This window comes from Aotus nancymaae, unplaced genomic scaffold, assembly GCF_030222135.1.
Source record: "Aotus nancymaae isolate 86718 unplaced genomic scaffold, 86718_ANA_hifiasm-v0.15.2.pri h1tg000001l, whole genome shotgun sequence".
NCBI lineage: Eukaryota > Metazoa > Chordata > Mammalia > Primates > Aotidae > Aotus > Aotus nancymaae.
In genome coordinates this window covers 4,840,475-4,855,197 of record NW_026988412.1, presented here as the reverse complement: position 1 = coordinate 4,855,197, position 14,723 = coordinate 4,840,475, and positions in this window count along the sequence as shown.

Sequence of the window (14,723 nt, the reverse complement as noted above, 5' to 3'; positions counted from 1 at the left end):
ACACACGTATACACAATACATACAGTCACACATACACACAGCTGCACACACATTCACATATACATGCTCCTGCATATACATGCTACACACTCACACACACACACTACCTTTGCTTCTGAGGGTGAGCCCAAGTGGCCTTCACATCTCCAGCAAATGAACAACTCTCACTCTCTGTTTAGGGACAATAAGGTCTGAATAAAACATCAAACTATGCCAAGGAGACTCATGGTCACCTTCTTTAAGGTGTCAGTGGCGTCTGAAACAGCAACAACAAAGTTCTCATCTTTCACGTTACAATCTGGGATGATGCTGGGCCTGGACTTGTGACCAAGGGTCATCCAGCTTGTCTCCGGCCCTGTGGAGAGCTGTGGGAAGGCTGGACAGCGTCATCTTAAGAGCAGCCTCCTAGGTGGTCCCGGGAAGGAGATGCAGTGTGTCAAGTTAACAGAAGAGCTGGGCTCCGAGTCCTGATTGCTCTGGGCTGCACAGAGGGCAGGCGCCCACCAGGGACGTTGCCCAGGGGTTGAGTCTTGGGGACAGCGAGGCCAGAGCAGAATGTAGAGACCTTTTGATCCTGGGCTTAGCTGCCAGTGCTGGAAGGCAGTGCAGTGGGGGTTTGAGACGACACTGATGTCCCTCACAGGCCCACATGATTCCCCAGAGGGTCATGAGGCCAGGCTTGTATTTAGTTAGCGGTAATGATCTCGTTAGGCGTGTGAATGGGCCACCACCCAAGACATTCAGCTCTGCCAGCGGGCCTCCCCCCGAGCCCTGCCTACCCTGTGTGGCCTTACACGGGACGTGAACTGTGATTAACAGACTTCCAGTGCTTAATAATTTGCAAAACAGTATTAAACAAGGGAAGTTGAGGACAATCGGAATGGGACATTGGCCGGGCGGGAGGTGGTTGTCAACAGAGCCGGGACAATCCTGCGAGCAGGGCCTTCACAAAGCTGGCAGGGTACAATGTCACAGCTGGCTGCTGGCGGGGCGCCGGGCCGACAGCGCCTCCCCATCCATCCAGGTGGTGAGGCTGAGCCGGCCTTTTAACTTTGTGAGTTTCTTTAAAAGGGAAGAGAGAGAGGGGTGGGGGTAAAAGCCCCTCCTGTTTCTTCAGTAGGAAAGAAAGTAAGAGGAGGCCCATTGAGCAAGAGAAAGAAAGAGATTAAGTAGCAAAGAAAGTGACAAGCTGATAATGGAGAACACTTTCAATGGTGGTAATCCTTGACATACAAGGACAAATATGAATACTTTTGTTCTTGAATTTAGATTAACTTGGTGTCGGGAGAGAAACCAGAATGCAAGTTGGTTTGCTTGTGCCTCTTGTGAAGCTCCATGAAGGCGAGTTGACAGCGGATTGGGAAGGCCCCCAGAAAGCCGCCGCCCAGGGGATATTTACTGGAACAACTGTAGCTGGGCAGTCCGTGTATTAAAAGACCACAGTGGTTGAAGACGGAATAGGCGAATTATTAAAGATGTGAGATGTGGCGGCGTTTGACCTATCTTTCTTTGTCTCACTGTGTTATATACCGTGAGGTCACCTCAGCCCTGTGGACGCTGTTTAACATTCAAAAATCATAAACGTTTTGTATTTTTAATATCCATCACATGCAGAAAATCTGATTTTTATCAGTGTGTATTCAAACTTCCATGTATTCGGGGCCACCATCCATGGTTCTCAGAGCAACAGGAAGTCGGTTTTATGGGAACATCGTAACAAGAAGGCTTGTTTGACTCCCAAGAAACGTAGTAACTTATTAAGACCCAAGGAAGACACCAGATAAACCAAGAATGGTGTGGGTGGGCTTTATTTGTAGCTTCTCGTGAGTTCCATTTTTTGAGCCTGCTGGAAGAGTCCAGCCTTCTGCTTAGGGGACACTGATTTCTCTCCTGCTTACTAATGACAGTGAGTGTCCTCAACACCCCCTCCCAGCAGTTCCTGTTGTTAAACTTATTTCACGTTGAAATAGTCCATCGTGCTGCTTCCAACCCAAACAGCAGGCTGTGTTTCCTCTGGCAAATGTCTTTATCACTTTACAAGCGGAGCTCCAGCTGCCACACTGGATGTGCTCATGGAATTTGTCATGGTGGTTTGCAAAATGTGTCCTCAGTATCCTTAAGTGTGGCTGCAGTGACACTCGGGAGAGGAGGGACACACTACGAGGGGAAGTATCCAACACTTTGAGGTGTTTTGGGGAGGAGGTGTCTGCCGGATGATCACTTGAAATCCCAAATTGCTGCTTATGATTAAAGCGATGAGTTAATGCTTCTTTAAAAGAATGGCGACAAGCAGCGGGGACTGAGACGACGAGGGTGGTGTGGGTGGTGGGGACTTTGCAGGGGAGCTCCGTGGATGTCACCAGGCAGTGACGTTGTGACATTTTGCACATGTTGTACTTTTGGGGCCACATTTCATCCAGACAGGATGACTGACAGCCTTATTCTGTGATTTACTTAGCAGCCTGGATTTGTCTTGACAGCCATGCTTAATATGTCCCTTTCCAGGATTGGCAGGCTCCCGAGAAAAGAATCCAGGGGTCCTCCCCACTCCGCTCAGTGTCGGCTGGCAGTATGTCCGGGCCTCAGTGCCTCTGCTGTGAACTGGCACAGGCTGCCACTGCCTTCTGCAGCTCCTCCACAACCTATGTCACCACCCAGCAGGGGCCTTGCCTTGGACCCCTTGCAATCTCCTGATTAAAACAGAAAAACAGAATGTGCTACCCACCAATTTTTTCTAGGAGTGTTTTCCCAAGGGAACTGTTTTTTTTTTTTTTTTTTTTTGCAAAGGCTTGAACCAGGCCCATTCTGGCAATTCTGAAAAAATTAAGGATAGTTTAATCTGCTTCCATCAAAAGAACTGTCTCATTGACTTCTTCCTGGACAAATCATAACTGGATTTGCATAGGGCTTTCATATTTGCATGGGGTCTTTATGAACTGCTGAAAATAGCAGTTTTTTAGAAAGCATTGGAAGTTCTGTGTGACAGTAATGATGGACATGTCACTGTACATTTGTCAAAACCAGTAGAATTTACAACTTAGAGTGAACTTGAACGTAAATGTGGTCTTTGTTTAATAATAATCTATCAATAGCAGCAAATGTATCACACTGATAATAATCACCATCGTCATAGGAGAAACCGTAGAATGGGAGGGAACCTTCTGTACTTTCTGATCAATCTTTCTGTAAACTTGTTAGACTTCTGTTAGGATTCTGTATACCTTTTCTGTAGAACTTCTTTTAAAAAATAGTCTGTTAATTTAAGGCCGGGCACGGTGGCTCATGCCTGTAATCCCAACACTTTGGGAGGCTGAAGCACGTGAATCACCTGAGCTCAGGAGTTCGAGACCAGCCTGGCCAACATGGTGAAACCCCATCGCTACTAAAAATACAAAAATCAGCCAGGTGTGGTGGTGGGCACCTGTAATCACCACTACTCAGGGGGCTGAGGCATGAGAATTGCTTGAACCTGGGAGGCCGAGGTTGCGGTGAGCCAGGATCGTGTCACTGCACTCCAGCCTAGGTGACAGAGAAAGACTCCACCTCAAAAATAAATTAATAAAATAAAATAAATAAAACTTAAAATAGTCCCTTAATTTAAAAACAAACAAAAGGCATTGGGTTGACTTGCACCCAAAGTGAGGGATGTCTGTCTTCATTGACACGGGGATTCGGCAGGCGCTGTTGATGCTCTGCGCTGCCCCTGCACACCCCGCTACTCACATACTGGCTTGATGGCTTCCATCTGCAAGTGCCCGCTCCTCTTTGCTGGGCCATTTATTGGCCCACAAGGGGACAGGCCTGAAGTGCTTCTTTTCCCTGGGAGCAGACTTCAAATAGTAGCTGTCAGGCATCGCTAGAGAAAACCCAGCTCCCGCTCAGGCAGGGGGCTAACTGCACTGTCACCCAGGGGCCCCAGAGGGATGGGCCCTGCTCCCACAGCAGGCACCTGCTCCTTGATACGCCTTTACCACCCTTCCTCTCCTCGATTCACTTCCCAGTGCTCCTCCTGATGCCTCCCTAATTCACTGCCCAGTTCCTGTCTCCCATGTACATCGGTGTCTGGGAGAGAAGCAGATCTCACTCTTGGCATAATCCACTACCAGGCCAGATGTGAAAACTGAATGAAATGTGCAAAGCTGTGATAGGAATATGTGTTTTCTGGGTTCAGCCTAGTTGGATGGAATGCCACTAGGGGGATTTAAAATTCAAAAAATAGATTCTAAAAAAAATAATAATCACAGGCAGTGCAAGGTGGCTCGTGCCTGTAATCCCAGCACTTCAGGAGGCCAAGGGTGGATCATTTGAGGCCAGAAGTTCGAGACCAGCCTGGCCAATATGGCAAAACCCCATCTCTACTAAAAATACAAAAATTAAAGGGGTGTGGTGGTGCACACCTGTAATCCCAGCTACTCAGGAGGCTGAGGCACAAGAATTGCTTAAACCTGGGAGATGGAAGTTGCAATGAGCTGAGATAGAGCCACTACACTCTAGCCTGGGTAACAGAGGGTGAATCTGTCTCAAAAAAATAAATAAATTGGACACAAAGACTAGGTGACTAGGAAGACAGTCTCTTTCAAATGAGGCACCTGGTCATCTAAGGCTATTTCTTGGCTGGTTCTGGGGAGCTGATGAATGTGGGTTCATAAGAAGTTGCTACTCTGCTTTGCTACTTTGGTTTGAATTTAAGGCTCCAGCCATGGCGACTTGGAAGGACTTTCCCAGAGAGGAGTACTGAGCTGTCATAAGGCTTCCTTCCTTCCCCACTTGCTTGGGGCTGGTGTTCCCCAGACTCAGGCCGGTGCTAGGGCCAGCACCCATCCTGCAGTGACATCTCTGGGCAAGACCCATGCATGCCACGTTAGTGGGCTCCTTGGTGGACAGCTCTCCCTCTAGCGAAGCACGGAAGAGTTATTCATATTCTAGTCAATGACTTCATTTGTATAGGTAACAGGTGAATATGACATAATTATCCAAGCAGGAATAATACGCACACACAAAAAAGGCATTCCCCTCTTCCATTTGCAGTCTTCCAGTTCTGCGCTCTAGAGACAAACTTGGTTTTAGTTTCTCCTGTGCTCATGCAGATACAGTCTATGTGTAAACAGCAGATCCTACCCCCTAGGTATCTGCCCTGTAGAAACACCCTCTGGAGGGTGGGTAGGACCAGGGCAGATGATGAGGTGTTGCTCCCGTGATTGGGTTCTGTTACATAAGACTGTGCCATAGCTATGGCTTTGAAGAAGTGAGCTGCCATGTTGTCAGTGGGCCACACTGTTGGGGCCTGAAGGGGGTCCGTAGGAGTTGAGAGTGACTCCTGGCCTACAGTCAAATAAGGAACTGAATTTTGCCAATGACCTCAGTAAGCTTAGAAGGGGACCCTGAACCTCAGATGAGACTACAGCCCCAGTTGGCACCTTGATCCCAGTCTGGTGACATCCTGAGCAAAGGCTCCAGGAGACCCATACCCAGCCTCCTGACCTCAGGAAACTGGTAAACAATCCATTTCTGTTGTTTGAAGCTGCTATATTTGTGGGAATATTTTACACAGCAATGAAACTCTAATACAAGTATAATAGTATTTGGAAAACCCTTGTTTTCCTATTTATTTTAATTTGTAGTTTTTTTTTTCCACTTAAAAATCTATCTTGATTCCAATCAGTAAATCCTTCTTTAACCCTGCGTGTGAACAGCTATTTGTTTGTCATCTGCCGGATTCTTTTCCAAAGAAGCTTAAGTTCAGTAGCAGCAGTACTTGGTCATAAACCTGGGCTGTCTTGTCATAATAAGTAATAAAGTGACAACCAGGTGATGCAAAAGTAATGTGGCCAAAATCACTTTCTGATCTTTCTATTTTTATGTGTTGCTTTATTGGTTTGAAGATCAAATTGATGAAGACCTTCAGAGATAAAGATAATTTCCAATGGCACATACTTAATAAACTAATTTGTCTTGGTGTGGTTACAAAAGGCAAACCCACTTTCTTTTCTTATGAAAGCCACACATTCAGGCCTTGTAACAGACTGGCAAGTTTGTCACTGACTCAGTTTCCCTTCCCGCTGGCAACTAAATGACCTGTTCTGGTCTCCCTCCAGGTTCAGCGGCTGTGACTTTCGGCCAATGAAACATGGTGGGAGTGATGCATTTCCCTTACTGGGCTGTCCTACAGAAACCTCCCACTGGATCCTCCCCACTCTCCCCGACTGCCACCTGACAGCTGGAAACAGGATTCAAGAGAGATCTTCAAGTTCCAAGGGATGGTGGAACCTCACACTGCAGAGAGACGGGCCTTAGAATCACCCCATGAAAGGCTGCCTCAGAACACTTACATTGAATCATCCTGTGAGCGAGAAATAAAACTCCCATTGTGTTAAGCTGCTAAAATTTGAGGATTGTTTGTTTCAGCAGAGAGCTTATTCTGACTGATAGAGGAGTGGGGATTTGCTTTCAGAAAGCATTCTTTACTTTGCAAGAGGAGTCATGCCAGGATCTCTTTAAGTTGCAGGCTTGCCTTACACAGGTGATAGGAAGCCACTTATTACACATTGATCTCAGGGGCACATAGTTGTGCAAGCTGCTGACACGTTCAGGGCCATGCTCAAAGGGTGTGTTCAGCAAAAGGTATACTCCACGGTAAGAAAGAAATACACAATGCTATTTATAGTAAGTTCTGATTAACATCACGATCTAATGTTAATATTTTAGTTACAAATAAATGCCAAGTTTCTTTTTGTTTTATTATCATTATTATTGAGATACAGGGTCTCGCTCTGTGGCCCAGGCTGGAATGCAGTGGTGTAATCAGGGCTCACTGCAGCCTTGGCCTCGCAGTTTCAAGAGGAGCTCCCACCTCAGACTCCTAAGTAGCTGGGACCACAGGTGTGTACCACCACACCAGGCAAATTTTTGTAATTTTTGTAGAGACGGGGTTTTGCCATGTTGCCCAGCTGGTCTTGAACTCCTGGGCTCAAGAGATCTTCTTGACTTGGCCTCCCGAACTGCTGGGATTACAAGTGTGAGCCACCGTGCCGGGCCTTGTATTCGTTTTCTTATACATGTTGAATTTACTTTATTTGCTTAGTTGATTTATAGCTTTCCTGTTTTTCACCTTATTGTTTGAATTTCCCCACAAGCAGTGATTGCAACTCAATGCAAAGCAATAGAAGAATTTCTTTCTAGCTCTACCTGGTTTTTTTTTTTCCACTGGAATAAACATGCTTCAGGAAAGTCAGTCTTGAGTAGCTTCCACTGAGTTCAAAGGAGTTGTCCCTTGGCTAATGAAGTACTCGTGTTAGTGGGCCGATAGTTTCCATTCAGCAGGATTCTTGAGAGTTACATGCATGTCCTGCTGAACTATGAGCTCCGAGAGGTCAGGAACCATGACCTTCTCTGCTCTCCCTGTGGCTTGTGGCTCAGCGCCTCATGTAATTGATGGCCAACAATTTCCCATCGACTATACGACTATTTCAGTTAAAGGGCCCTTTGCCTTTTGTGGCCACATAGATGCTAGTTTCATCCACATGCAGAAATGTACCTTTAAGCCAAGTACACTGGAGATATTAATAAATATTCAGTTGAGCATCCTGTTTGATACAGTTGCCATTCTGGTTCATTGATTCATTTTTAGGTCTCAGCTCATAGAATGAGGAGTGGATGGACAGAGCCTTGCTTTAGAGCCTGGAAGAATTAATAAGTTTCCCACAGGAATGAGAAGAAAACGTGAAGCTGTGGGGAAAGTGGGATGCTTCCACATAGGAACAGGAGATAAAATAAAAGACATCGCCTGAGGCCACCTTCTCCCAAACGTTGCCATTGGCAGCCCTGGGCATCCACTTGAGTAGTCAATCCTGTGAAAGGGAAGAAGGAACTCCAAGAATAAACCCAAGGAATCTGGAGCACAGCCACTGCCTCCTCGTAAGAAAAGAAGCAGCTGGCACGGTGGCTCACGCCTGTAATCCCAGCACTTTGGGAGTCTGAGGTGAGGCAGGCGGGTCACCTGAGGTCAGGAGTTCGAAACCATCCTGGCCAACATGGTGAAACCCCGTCTCTACTAAAAATACAAAATTAGCCAGATGTGGTGGTGCACACCTCTAGTCCCAGCTACTCGGGAGGATGACGGGGAAGAATCGCTTGAACTCAGGAGGCAGAGTCTGCAGTGAGCCGAGATCAAGCCATTGCACTCCAGCCTGGGCGACAGCGCAAGACTCTGTCTCAAAGAGGAGAGGAGAAGAGAGAAGGGGTGGGGAGGCGGAAGGGAGGGGAAGGGCAGGGGCAACAAACTCTCTTGGCTTGGCGGGAGAGAAGAGGAAGCAGGAACTGCCACGTGCCCCTTGAGAGGCTGTTGAAGCAGAGCTGTGAGGGCACCACGTGGCCCTCGCTGCCATCTCAGTTGCATTTGGGGTTTGCATCTGCGGTTGCTGTGAGCTCGGGATGTCCTAGTGGTGTGCAGGGCCACTTGGGAAACCCAAGTGTGATAGGCCTATGGATTAATTATGAGAAAGAAGGGAAACGTTTTACCCGAGGAATGTGAGCCTCCTCTAAATGATCAGGCCCAGGACAGGAATGAGGCAGCAATCCCATTTCACTCCCTTCCTGGGCTGAAGTCAACCCTTAAAGCCACTTGCTCTGTGGACTCGACTAACCGCCGCCCAAGTGGCTTTGCTGTAAATTAACCCAACAATACTATTCTCTGCTGGACACTACCGTACTCAGACACTCTAGTTCAAGGTCCAGCGAATCGCTAATCGATGTTATTTCTGTCAGCCAATAGGAATTCCCAACAAACACCTTTGTGTCTGCCCTTTCCTCCTTCCCCTTTTACCTTTAAAAACCTGCTTGTAACAAAGGCTAAATGGAGCTCATATCCAAGGTGACTTGGGTCTGAGTCTTCCAGGCAGCTGTCCTCACCTTGGCTCCAGTAAACTCTGAATTTTATCTGTGCCTCAGCTTCTGCCTTTAGGTCGCCATTTCCGTTTTGATGAAGTTACGTTTTACAGACTCAAGAGGAAAAGAGAAGAAGGGAAGGTGATATAGTATAAAATCACAGAAAAGACTGGCATGAAGGAAAGAACACAGAACTTGAAATTTGCAGTTGGTCTGTTTTTATTCTCATGAAAGGGCCTCTACACGTTTCCACAGTCAGAAACAACTCACTCCAGAAACTCCAATTGCACTCCCCGACCTTGCTTTGTAAATTTGGCCGTGGGCTTGGCTCTAAATCCACATTAATTTAACTTGAAAAAAGATAAATGGTCTTGCTGTATTTCAAGATATTATGGGATGGCAAGGAATTCCACTGGGAATAGGTGTAACCAACAGAGACACAGTACCTAAAAAAACCCATTGAAGCTGAGGAATGGAAAGGGCATGGAGGGAGAGAGGTGAATTTTGCAAGCAAATAGAAAAGTCCAGCAAGTCTATGATTTGTTTCTAGTGCAACTTTTGGCCAACTGCCACTGGCTGAGTTTCCAGGGGTTTCTTTCTGTTTTCCCTATATATGGAGAGATCAAATGACTTTTAATGTTTTCAAGATAGAAAAGCAGGATAAAAAAGTTATTGTGTAAAAAAGCAAAATATAGAAAAGTTCATGTAGAACGTAAGGTCCTCATCTCAGGTGGATTATTAATGCGTGTGCAAGTGCCTGCTCCATTCTAGAAGAGGGTAAGTGTTCATTAGGTGTTTGTTGAAACTTTAGTTCAATGTATCCATTTATCATTTATTAGGTATCAATGCTTCTAAACATTCTGTAGCAGAAGAAAGCATTTTCTTTTTGATGGGAAAATTATTTTAATGAACTATTACAATATCTTTCTCTCTTGAATCTCAGAGTTTAGAAATGTTGAACATCAGATAACAGAGCTCCTAATTTCAATGGGCTTCACATCCTGAATGTAACTACAATAGCAAATAAACTCATCACTAGATTTCAATTTCCTTACAAAAGATCCCAGCTGTCACCCAAGGCCAAAATGGGTGGAGACAGTTTGGTTCACAGAAGTGAATCTCTGGCTATTGAAAAAGCATTTACAGACATTATTAACAAGAAGAATCAGCCCAGTGAATAATACAATTATGCATGATCTATGGTTCAGATATTCAAGTGCAAGTATTCAGAAAGTGCTGCGGCAGCTAATCTGGGAGGATAGTTTTGAAAATAATGACATTTAACCTATCGTAGCAATTGTTCTTATAAAAGGCATGAACTCTTCTAATGAATAATAAAATCCAGCATAAAAATTATGTCTTGGTGCTAGAAATCATGAAGTTGAACACAGTCAGTCTTACCGTATTAAGTCCCCTATACAAGGGAAAAATCAGTACATTTAAAAGTGTTTAAGAAATTTCTGTAAAGAGAAAAAATACCAGCAAACAACCATTTCTTCTGTGAATTTCTAGGCATGTACTTGCCGAGTTCAGTAAGAATTTTAATGATTATTCAAAGCATAACATGAAGGACAGCAGTTAATCTGATTAGAGTAATGACATTTCTAATGTATTTATTTGGAGTAGTGATTGCTGAATTGCACTGTTATTAGCAAGCTTGCCCTGTTTACTGGAATGCTGATACATATTTTAAAAATCTGTCCTTGCATAATGCAGGCTGAGCATGTGGACAATAGAAGGGGGTCTTTAGCTTTCCTATCCTCCTTTACGCTTTATCTGATCTTCTGCCTTGGTTTGGAACGGGTCCCAGGGCTTTGTTATTGTTGATGCCTCTGCTCGCTCCCACCCCTCCCGGGTTTGGCCTCCTTGGGTTCTGATGTCTGATACACTCTCGACACCTCTGAGGAATGCAGCTGAGAATTCATTGTCCCTGGGCTTTTTAAGCATCCCTGTGAACTCTCCTTTCTTTTTCTAGTTAGAAACCGTTTCTCATGCTTGATTAGTTGATTCACCAACCTTAAAATTATTGCATTTGTAATTTGTGAGTAGTATCAATTGCCCAAAACATTCAAGTTCATAGCACTGTTGGCTGCATGTGAGACAAGCTAAATCTAAGACTCCACCCCTCCAACCTGAGGATTTTCCAAAATTATGCTCTTTGATGAGGAGAGGGGAAATATCAAATCCCCATCTTAGCTCCATTCCTTTGTGAAACTGTAAACACAACTGTATTAGTTTCTTCCATTTTGCATCTCAAGAACCTTCATTGGAACCTGAAAGTTTAAATCCATTAAAATGTAAGAAAGGAATGTTTATTTTTTAAAGAGCGGGGCAAAGACCCAAAAAGCAAAAGAAAAGTTGCTATGGTCAAAATGTTTGTGTCTCCTCAAAATTCCTGTGTTGAAACCTATCCATCAATGTGATTATATTAGGAGGTGGGGCCTTTAGGAAGTGATTAGATCCTTATGAATAGGATTAATACCCTTATAAAGACCACAGGCTCAGAGAGCCACCTCATCCCCTCTACCATGTGAGGGCATAGCCAGAAGTCACCATCTATGAACAGGAAAGCTAACCCTCACCAGATACTATGCCTGCCAGTGCCTTGATCTTGGACTTCCCAGTCTCCAGAACTGTGAGAAATAAATTTCTGTTGTTTGTAAGTCACCTAGGTTATGGTGTTTTGTTACAGCAGCCTGGATGGACAAAGACAGAAGTATGATCCAAATCACTGGATATTGGCAGTCTCTCCCATATGAATGACTTTTGTTTATATCCCAGAGCTTAGGTAACTTGAGGATTTGGAAAGACCTGTAGCTAAACCATCCTTTTGAAGCCATCAAATTGATGGGATGATAGTTTCATCAACCAGTGGCTATCTATTGAGCCCTGACTACATGCCAGGCTTTGAATACCAAGGAAACTAAGACAGATGAGGTTCATCTATGCTCCCGTGTAGTTCTCCAGAGTGTCACAGGCTCTCTCTTATTGGGATTTTTAACCTAGGGGATTCAGAGGTCAGTAACTATCTGGAATTATGGTACCATTTGCTCAAGAGTGCAGAATAATATCGTCCAATAAACAGTGTATTAACTACATTGATGGTTATTAAAATGCTTTTAGTCTGAGTGGTATGAAAGTAACTAGCCTTGGCCTTGGAGGTAGGTAATAAAACCCCTAAATAGGATCAGTGTGGAAATGGGTGGCCCGGCAGGCTCCATTTAGACCAAGATGGGGAGGTCAACAGGGTGGCAGTGCATGGGTAATGTTCCTTCTGGCTGCAAAAATGACCCGGGAGCTGGACACCAAATAAACACTAATTTAAAGGGGGAGTTTGATGAGCCTTCCTGTGCAAAATCATATATAGATAAAAGGGCACTGTTTAGCTATGGACGGTTGAGTTAAACAAAAGTTTATCCAAATGGTTAATCCAAAATCAATAAAAAATTATTAGAATAACTTGAGAAGCTATATTACTTGGTAAGCCATCTCATTATAAGATATATAACATATATATGTTATATATGATACACTTTTATTATAACATATAATGTACATTATGTAAGAAGTCAACTTATTTATAAATAAGGAAGACACATGTTGATTTCTATATTACTTTATGTTTCTGTGCCAGTTCTTAAACCGTCTTTTGAATGTTATCTTTTGTCTACATCTGGATTTTTCAGGAAAGTGTAACCATGGCTTTCATTAAATTTTCATGTGGTTCTAATATTGGCAAGGCCTAGGGACAGATGGAGGCCCCATATCACTTGCCTGAATATTTACAACGTATCAATCAAGCTTTTAATAAAATATGTTTTATCCTTTCTTTTACAAAATGACCTGAAAGGCCAAGTTTACATTTAGGATTCTTGGATTCCTCTGAGTGCCTGGCCTACATGTGGTGACACAGGGAAGGCTGGCCCCCAGTTCTTAGCATGATATAGGATTTTTTACTCCTTAGTTCAGCTAAAATCCTGGTTCTTGTCTCACAATCAGGAAAAGTTAGGCACATGGACAAATTAAAAAGTGAGGAGAGTGGAAATTTATTGAATGAAAAGAAGGTTCTCAGCAAAGAAAGAGAGGGTCCTGTCAATAGACTGCCACCTCACAGACTGAATACCAGGCCACCAGAAATGAGTGGAAGAGGCCAAGCTCCTCTGCCTGCATAAGGCCTGAATTCCCAGTGGCTCCATCCCATTCTCTCAGTGCACAGGCAGGCCCCCACTCCATTGCAGGCATGCCTAGACAAGACCCTGGGCAGGTTCCCTCAGCTACACAAAAGTATCTGATATAAACACTTGTGGGGCAGGTTGGAAGTTCTCCAGGGACCCTCCATTCTCTGCTTCCTGCATCTATCAATATGGCCTAATTTCCTTCTCTTTCTACCTCCAGCTCCCTCTTTCATCTCAAAATGCCCAGATGTGGGCATCAAGACTCAACCACATGCAGCAGCAAATGGCCCTCCCAGGCCTGGGGTTATATATTCACAGGAGGATAGACCTGGGCAAGGGCTTATCCAGATCCTGGATGTAGGTTCTGGGCTGCATGCATAGTAAATTCAGGGACCCTGGTTACCTGAGCACAGTCCAGGGGCAGAAGATACCAGTGGGCATGTTGTTCCCGAGACCCCCATGCTTCCCAGGGGCTGCTCCCCACAAATGACAGTGTGCCATGGTGTACCATGTACACCATTCAGGTCCATTCCTGTGAGATGTGGATCTCTTTACTGGGCAACATCAGCCTGAGTGAAACCTACGAACTTCCCTGCAGTCTGAGACTTTCTTAACCAGTCCTCCTGTCTGTCTCTTCTCCTTCACATGGTCTGCAGGCTCTCTGGCTGGCTCCTGTTCATCCTTCACAAGCGTTTTCCCTTTGCACAGCGAATTTCACGCTGGTATCCATCTCTTGGGGGACCTGAGCTAGCACAGACCCCAATTATTATGAATCTACATTTTCCAAGATGGCTTAAATTTTAAGTATTCTGTCACAAGATCCCTTTTTAATTTATCTATAGAGAATTTTATACAGCTCCATGGATTTTAAAAAACACTTTATTTTGAAATAATTATAAAGTCAAAGGCAGTTACAAAAATAGTGGAGAGTCTGATGTACCCTTCACCCAATTTCCCCGATGGACACATCTCTCACATTACTTTAGTGCAATTTCAGCCGATGGAGTCTAAAACCAACTACATGCTGATCACTGCCCTATTTTATTTCTAGCTCAAACAGACCCTTTTGTCTGAGCTCTGGATGCATCTCTTTCTACCTACTCAGCATTTCCACTTGGATATCTGACAATCACTTCAATTTTAACATGTTCAAAATAGACCCCTTGGCCCCTGGCCTCCATCATCTGAATATTTCTCAATCTTCTTCATTTTTGTAAATGACACTGTTGGCCACTAAGTTGCTGAAATCAATTGTCTTGTGATGCATGTGCTTACTTGTCATGGCTGACCTATCCCCACTGGAATGTGAGGGTAGGAACCTCGTCTGTCCCATTCACTGTGGCATTTCCAGCACCTTGTACAATGCCTGGGCTGGAGCAGATGCTCAATAAATAATTTTTGAACAAATAGATGTTTTTGGTAGCATGAATATGATGATGCTATGGTCACAGATGACACCAACCATCAGGATTTGGTTTTGTGGGTCATAGTCTATACACATACAAGATGAATGTCTAGAAAGGAATATGACGTGTCTTTTAAATACATTGACAGGAAACATACTCACCTGACTAAGAAAGTTTCAACCTGAGAATCAAGTGAAAGGCACAGATAAAACTTGGAATCAATATCTTTCCTGCCTCTTTTCCTCCTTCCTTCCTTCCT